The sequence below is a fragment of the Alligator sinensis genome, unplaced genomic scaffold (assembly GCF_000455745.1).
Source record: "Alligator sinensis unplaced genomic scaffold, ASM45574v1 scaffold1238_1, whole genome shotgun sequence".
NCBI classification, from domain to species: domain Eukaryota; kingdom Metazoa; phylum Chordata; order Crocodylia; family Alligatoridae; genus Alligator; species Alligator sinensis.
Genome location: NW_005842436.1, coordinates 393,541 through 401,960, shown reverse-complemented (window position 1 = coordinate 401,960; position 8,420 = coordinate 393,541). Strand labels below are relative to the sequence as shown.

The 8,420-nt window shown below is 47.4% G+C and overlaps 1 protein-coding gene across 7 annotated transcripts in view; it reads left to right on the top strand.

The window, feature by feature from the left end:
* KLHDC3 (kelch domain containing 3) overlaps positions 1-8,420 on the top strand; it is a 56,118-nt gene that overhangs the window by 181 nt on the left and 47,517 nt on the right. For 4 of the 7 annotated variants that reach the window (XM_025211881.1, XM_025211880.1, XM_006030287.3 and 1 more), the window contains exon 1: positions 29-208. The exons of 1 other annotated variant lie outside the window; for it this stretch is intronic. The gene's annotated coding sequence lies outside the window, so the exon portion shown is untranslated. 2 more of the 7 variants (XM_025211878.1, XM_025211879.1) reach the window with 2 other exon arrangements.

Sequence of the window (8,420 nt, the reverse complement as noted above, 5' to 3'; positions counted from 1 at the left end):
GCCCTGTGCCCGCGCCGGGTCGGTAGGTGCCGCGGTGTGCTCGTGAGCCGGGGCCGGGCGCTGCGCTGCCGCCCCCTGACGCGCTCGGCCAGGGGCCGCCGCTCCCTCCCTCCGTCCCCAGAGGCCTGAGGCAGCTGGAGCAGGGGGCGAGCACGTGCGGAGGCCTGGTCGCAGGCTGGAGGACAGGTGGCTTTTGCTGCAGCTGTCGGTGAGCTGCCCAGAAGTCAGGGACTGACCCGGGCCTTTAGCGTCTGGAGCTTTCGGTCTGGCCTGGCTGTAGCCTTGCCGAGCCCCCGCCGTTCCCTCTTGTCACTCAAGAAGCAGGGCAGGAGCTGAGCCTCAGAAAAGTATTCTGGAGTGTGAGATGTGTCTGGCTGCTGTGCAGTGTCCAAAGGAAGAGGTGGAAGCCCTGGGGTTTAAAACTAGACTGGACTAAGTGCTTAGATGTGCCCTGTTGGGAATAGCCCCACCCTGGTTCCCAGTTTAGATGGGAGAAACTCCACTGGCATCTAGTTCCAGCCTTCTCCAGAACAGTGTCCTGTACCTGTGCAGAAGGCACATTATGAGAATACCCAGGTTTCCCTGCTGTTTGGCATGGAGTTCTGAAGCATACAGGGATTGGGCACTGCTGGCTGGTTTACTTTATGCTCTGTGAATTTCTGTGTTTGCACCCATCTTGCAGGATGACATCTCCCGCCTCCCTCCCCCCCCAACTTTTGACCTGTGCCAGGTTTTTGATGACCAGACCTCTGCCAAAGTTCTATTCTGCTTGACCATTTCTAGTTGCTTTTTAGGTGACAGGCCAGTACTTTGTGCTTCTGAGATTCTAGCAAAACTGATACTCCTTATAGGAACAATAAAGGAAAACTGCCCTTTCTGATTAACTTCCTATGTCTTTCTTATCCTGATGTGCCCCTCCCCACTCCAAACAGGCACCTTTCTAATAAAGTTTTAAAAGGGATACTACATCAAGTTCTAGGTTGTTGGGTGTTTTGATGGGGGGGGGGCATTACGTTCTGATGAAGATTGAAATGTGAAGTTCTTTCCCCTTGCATTTACCCAGAAGTTTTTGGTGGGGTTCTGAGATTGACCTTTCTGTTAGATGTATACTGTCTTCTGGGCTAAATTGGGAAAGAAGTACTTCCACCAAGTAGACCTAGCTTGGCATTCTGCTGATCCTCTCTTGCTTGCTATTATGTATGGAAACCAGGTTGGGGGATGAGTTCTAATTAAGGATTTAGTGAGGTCCTTGGAGGTGAATGGGATACAGTGAGGTTGAACAGGTGTTTGCAAGTGAGAGCTTGCCAGTCACCCTGGAAAGACATATGCTTGGTCTGTGAGAGGCAGTTTTCCCCTTCTGAGTGGTTCATAGGCCTAGTAGTGCTCAGGAAATTCCTGGCTGCCTTCATGACTTCTGTTTATAGAAGGTTTCTGTTGTTGCCATGAGCATCTCATGCCTGTCATAGATGACCTCAGACTCCCTGGGATCTCTTCTTACATAGCAAATGACATGCTTCAGGGAAGGGTATCAAGAATTTTTGTTTTTTGTTTTTTACTGGTAGTCTGAAAACTTTTTACTGACACTGATATGTTTTATGTAATGTAAATGTAACTCTTCTGTTGCCAGGCCCCAGTTTGAAGGGTTGGATCCAAATTTGAGGGTTTAGCACCAACCATAGTAAAAAAAAAAAAAAAAAAAAAAAAAAAAAAAGTTTGGTTATCAGTAAAAAGTTTACAGTAAAAAACATATTGGGTTGGCAACCCTGTTTGACTGCAGCAAGGGTTTTACACTGTGCTACATACCACAAGAGTCCTCTAGTCACCCCAAGTACCCTGGTGCTCCAACCCCCAGCCTTACCCCTGCCAACCCTGCTTCTCCCATCCCAGCACAGACCCTCAAGAAGCCTACTTGTGACCCAGTGGTATTACAGGCAGCTATGGCAGCAGCAGCTGCACATGGCTGGAGGGGAAGAATCTACAAAGTCCTGAGAGAAGGCTCCCTGCAGGATGAAGTGCTCCTGTTCAGACACCAGGTGGTGCTGCTGTGTTTTGTTTATTCACCAGTTTCTCTCCAGCTCCTTTCCAACCAGTGAGCTTCAGTCAAGCTTGGTTGCTTAGTGTTTTTTATGGACAGCTCAGTTGTTTACAGATCTTAAAAACAGGTGTTTTTATCCTGACTTTTTTTACTGGCTGTCTGTAAATTTATGGATAGATAAACGTTGCTCCATGGGTTGTCCTGAGAATCTGGAGGAGGGGACTCCTGAGCTTTGCATAGTGATCTGCATGCTGTAGAGTCTGGCAGAAGAAGGGGCACTGTATGGCTATTTGTAATGGGAAAGTGTGGGATATACTGGAATTGAGATGTAGCTTTATTTGTACAGCAGATATTAGTAACTATTTAGGAGAATAAGAGTATTTTATCATTAGCCTTCCCGCAGGCAATTCTAGTAGCAGCAACTTGGTATTTATGAAGTGCCTTCTAGCCAGTTGACTTTCAGGCACCATTCCATGAGAGGTCTGGGCTATGCCACTTTGCAGAAGGCAAAATGGAGTTGGTGAAAGTTTTGGCCCAGAGACACAGTTGTCAGAACTGCAGTATGAATTTGGGCACTTTAGGTACCCTTTGCATTCCCTTTTTGAGGCTTGCTGACCCGCGTCTTGGGCGGGCACACAAGTGTTTCCTTCAGTTGGGTATCCCAGAAGAATGTTCAAAGAAATTCACAAGAAATGGTTAAGAAAGAAGCAGGATGGAAAGTGAATTTAGTAGACATGGAATCTAACAGCGTAGCAGCAGGAAGTAAGAATTGATAAGCCATATTTTCCAGTGTGTAAAATGCATCACCCCCCAAGAAAGGGATAAAATTGAGATCAGGGAGGGCTTGTTAACATAAATTTCACTTGAATTTTGATCAATACTTTAGTACAGTAACTTTAATTTATTTATATATAGCATGCCTTCAGTATGTAAAACACATCTTTAAGTTAAGGACTTCCTTTTTCAGGGAAATATCCAGCCTTATACCCTGGAAAAATCTGGTAAATGGGGGCAGTTTTGATAACTGCATAGAGGAACATGTAGCTTCTTCCTCCTTGGGCTGTGAGTTGTAGATAGTACCTGGTGTTCTGAACAAGCCTCAAGGGTTGTATCTCTATGAGGAGGTACAATGGCTTTCATCTGCTCTGTGCTGGAATTGAGGAGATGGTAGTATTAGAGTATTTGGCTGGAAAAAGCTATTATATAGGCTTGAGGTGACAGTACTATCCTACTGTCTTGGAAAAAATAGCCAGAGTAGTGACTCATCTCAGGCATGAGTGAAAAACCTGGGTTGTTCTGTTCTTGGGTCTAACATTAAGTTGGGCATGCTCAAAATAGAACAGTCTAAATGGACTGCTTCAAGCTGGCTGGAGCTATTTTTAATGCAAGTAAACCTCGTGGCTGTCCCCTCTCAGGATACAGATCCCTGAGGACTGAGACAGCAGCATGGTAGGGACTTTTGCTCTTCATGCACTTTCACAGAAACCATGGGTGCAGACTTGCTCTGCTGTTTGAGGAATCTACTTTCTGTATTGCCAGGGTATAATAGAAGCCTGGCTTGTGGGGAATGGAGTGGTTTCTCCTGGGTTTTCCCATTTAGCCTGAAAATTAAAGGAGAGAATTGAAGATGCGCAGTTGGACAGACCAAAACACCTGTTAAGAAGGGTTCTGGGTCTGTTTCTTTATGGCAAGGATGGAAAGCCACCTGGTTGCATGCTGACTTTCTTGAAGGGAATAAGGGTGGTTTCCCAGAGCTATTCTCATGCTGTAAATAACTTTATGGTCAGGAAGGGTTCAGGAATTCTTCACAAAAATGCTGCATTCTTAAGCTAAGAACCTGTCTTTTGCAGCTCTCAGTTTTTGTATCCTGAAATCAGGTTTGCTGTCCTGATTGGAAGCTAACCTGTAAATGTGACTGGCTCTCAAAATTGAGCTATCCCATTAATCTCACCAGGGTGCTAATGCTGAAAGAGAGCAATGAAGACCTTAAAACCCAGCAGTCTCCTGGGTTTTTTTCTTTTGTTTTGTTTTGTTTTTTGGTAACTGTCATAGTAAAAATTTCAATTATGATTGGATACAATGCCTGCCTGTGACACTGAAGGTGAGGAAAGAGAGGCTCTTTAGGCATGTTGTGCGTATGCTGTTTGCTGCTCTTGCATCCCATGACTGGCATCTCTTCAGCAATTACAGTACCATGTTTTTTGCATATAGCATGCACCCATATGTATTATTCACCTTGATTTTGAAGAAAAGAGGCTTTTAAAGGTCAGTCCAATCACCATATTTGGGGTCAGGAAGGAATCTTTCCCTGTGGTCAGATTGGTATGGGCTGTGGGAGTTTTTGCCTTCCTCTGTAGTGGGGGCATGGCCCTCTTCCCTGGGACCTCTTGAGTGTATATTGACAACATTTTATAGAAGCAGGACATTAGCTGCCATGGTTCCCCTGCTTGACATGTGGCAGGTGAGGGTGTTGGGTCTATGTTGTATCAGGGGTGAGGGTAGTCTTATGTAGAGTTAGGTTATGGTTGCAAGGGATGGTTTGAGTAGGGATGATCCTGCTTCAGGCAGAGGTTTGGGCTAGATGACCCCTGAAGGTCCCTTCTAGCCCTATTCCTCTGACTCTAAGAAAAAATAGATCTTCAATTGAGGTAAGTGAATGGCAGTAGCTAGGGAGCTGAGCCTGCTCCCTACATTGCTGCCAGGCCTGTGTATCAGTTGGGCCCATAGTTTGACTGGATGTGCTGGATCTAAGGCTGTACAGTGAATCCAACCCCACACTCTGGCTCTAAAGCCATGTGCTGGATTGGACCCAACACATCAAGACTGGGACCACATGCCAAATCTGGAGCTCTGTCCTGGCTCGAGAGCCATGTGCTGGGTCTGAACCCATGTGCTGCTTTTGTGGCTGTGTGCCAGACTTGACACTGCACACTAGCTCTAGAGCCACATGCTGGGTGCAACCTTATGCGCTGCCTCAGGAGCTGCACACCAAGTCCAAGATTATGCACCAAGTCCAGGGTGGATCCAATATGTGGCTCCAGAGCCAGTGCCACAGTCCCAGGCTCACCTCACAATCCCAGACTCACCGTACGATCCTAGGCGCAGCATGCAGCCCTGGAGGCAGCTCATGGGTTTGGAACCAGTATGTGGCTCTAGAGCAGGGTTGCCAATCCAAGAAATGTTTTCTTACTGACATTCTGCAAGCTTTATATGGACAACAAGACTTTTTTGTTGATATGTTTTTACTGATATATAGATATATATTTTATGTAATGTAAATGTAACTCTCTTGCCAGACCCCAGTTAGAAGAGCTGTATTCAAATTTAGGTGTTGAACCCCAACCATAGTAAAATAGTTTGGTTGTCAGTAAAAAGTTTGTAGAACAATTTTTGCCTTGGTTTGGCAAGAAACTGCTTGACTGCAGTAGTGATTTTTTATGTTCTTCTGCCTTCCCTTCCCACCAGGAGCCCCTTACTCACCCTGACATCCTGATGCCCCTGGCTGCACCCTCCACCATGTTGTCCCATCCCCAGTCCACCTCCCAGCCATACTTGTGCCAGCCGCACTTCACTTATCCCAGAATGGACCCCCAAAGAAGCCTATCTCTGATCTAGAGATATTACAAGTAGCTTCAAATGCAGAAGCAGCACAGGGCTGAAAGAATGCTCGCTGCAGGGTGCTTTTCTGCCATTAAGATACCAGGTAGTACTGCTGTGCTGTGCTGTGTCTGTCACGAGCTTCAATCACGTTGCTGTTGATTAGTGTTTTTACTGGTGGTTAAAGTTTTTTTTAGAGACTTTTTTTAGAGACAGCCATTTTTGGCCTGATTTTTTTTTATTTTTTTTTTTTTAAAACTGACAGTCAGTAAATTTAGTTACAGTTGGCATCTCTGCCCTGGAGCCAGCATACAGCTGCAGACCTGACATGCAGTCCCAGACTCAGTGCACTGGGTCTGACTTGGCATGTGGCTCTGGAGCCAGTGTAAACTGTCAGACCTGGCATGCCAGGTCCAGAGCCATGTGCTGGGTTGGATCTGGCACGCCGAGTCCAGTTGCATGCCAGCCCAGTCTGGTGCGTGATTGGGAAGGGGAGCAACCCATGGGTCTGAAAAGTGGGTGGCAAGGAGCAGGAGTGGTGGTGGCATTAATTGCCATGGCTCCCAGAGCTGCTGCAATTAATGCTGCTACTGCTCCCCCTCCCCAACCTCCCCTCCCCCCCAAATTCCTAGATCAGTGGAGATCCGTTTTCCTTGTATGTTAATATGCACCCCAATTTTCTACAGCTGGTTTGGGGGAGAAAGGTGTGAGTTATATGAGAGAAAATATGGTAGGTAAAACCCCTGTTTCCTGATTGTCATCTTCTGTGGACTAAGAAGGATTTTGTACATTGCTGCTAAAAGTTTCATAATTTCCTATTAACGCTTCTGAATGAATCTCCTTGTGTCTTGCAAGGATCTGGAAAGAGGGCTAAGGAGACCTTAAGTTACACTGAAATGGTTAAATGGCCAAACTTCTTGAGTCTCCAGGATTGGCTAGTACTAGGCACTTCAGGGCAAGGGACAAGGAACTTTGCAAAGGTAGTTATAGAATAAGCTGGTTAACTCCTGGCACTTAAGAAGTTTAGTTTAAACCCCGATACTCCAAGGTTTCGTACTTTACCCTTGCTGTTTTAACTCCAGATAGATTTACTATCCCTATATCCAGCTGGGAAAATAGTTGTAATTTGTGTGGTGGTCTTTTTGCACAACTGAGCATGGCTTTCTGTCTGAATGCACCAGTAATTCAAAGGAGGATGTAAAAAGGGTTGTTACAAACTGGGCAGAAAATGTAGAATGGATACAGGTAAGAAGGCAAGGACCTGACTTCAAAAGAGTAGTGTTGTAAGTGCTCCAGTTAGGAGGACAACCCATATGAAAATAAATAATTTTTTTAACTTGGTAGCTTTCATCATTGCCTGTGGAACCATTGTGCAAGCTTTTCCTTTCTAAACTGAGTTTAGTAATTCTTACGGAGGTAAGCTAGTAAAGTGTGGTGGTCAGAATTGAAGGGGGGAAAACATGCTTCTTGAACAGTTGCTAATTATTTCTTGATATGTTATTTAGATATGCATCTCTTGCTTGCCTTGAACAGGTTATGGGTTGCTAATAACTGCAGTAGCTGAAGAGCATCTAGGAGGACGGTTATCACCAGGGATCCTGGTTTTCTATTTAAAAAAAATCACAAATTCTTTGATTAAAAAATGCAAAATCTCTGATTTTAAAACCTCAAGATCCACGTTTTTCTGCAATTAAAATGAAATGCCTCTCCCTCTATAGGTATCAGTTGAACACAATTTTTTATTGATATATTTAAAAATATAAAGCAATTTGGAAGCCTACCAGTGGCTCAATCGCTACAGTAAAATACATTCTAAATACCTATAAATTTTGGTGTTTGATCTTGGGTTTTTTATCATGAAAAATCAGAAAATCCACCTGCCCCCTTCATGTACCGGGACATGGGTCCAGCTGCAGGTGTCCCCCCTTCCCCGTCTCACTCCGTAGTGCTGATCAGACTTGATATGCTGGTGCCCTGCCCATAGCATTGCCCCTCACTCCTGATCCACAGCCCCCTAGCCCTGCCAGCACCCCTCACTCAGGACCCACAAACCCCCAGCCCTGCTGCTGCCCCTCACTCCCAACCCACAGTCCCCCTGACCCTGCTGGTGCCCCTACATCCCCACCTGGAGCCCCCCACTCCCCAAACCCTGCTGGAGGGGGCCCACAGTTGCTAGGGCTATGGGGCCAGGGGCCCAGGTCCACAGTGCCTGAGCCCTGGCTGCCGCCCATGGAAAGCAGAAGCTGCCGCACCTGGAGCACAGTATGGAGCCTGGCTCCTCCCCCCCATGGGTGGCATGGCTGGAGTGGACCTCATGAGTAGGGGCAGATGTGGATGGGTTGCTGTGGGCTTGGGGCTCCCCACCCTGCTCCTGGGGGCCTCTGCGGCACAGTGGGCAGGACCCGGTGTGGCAGGGCAGGATGAGGAAGCTTGGAGCTGCCACCGGGGGCCCTGCACCACTATGGTGAGGTGCTCCCTGCCCACCTGGCAGCAGTGGGTGACACAACTCCACACCGTCGTCCCCGCTGATGCCAGGCAGGCAGGAGGCACCTCAGCATAGCGGCACCAAGCCTCCCTTTCCTGACCCACCCTACCACACTGGGTTTCCCCTGCTGGGCCATGGTGGCCTCTGGGGGGGAAGGCAGCAGGACGGGGAGCCCTAAACCCGCAACCTCCAGCCTGCATCTGTCCCCCGCACATGACAGATCTGGGGGGCATGTGCCCCCCTATGCCCTCCCCTGGGAGTATGCGCAGTGGTGGGAAGCCAGCCCCCCTGCCACGCCCCCCC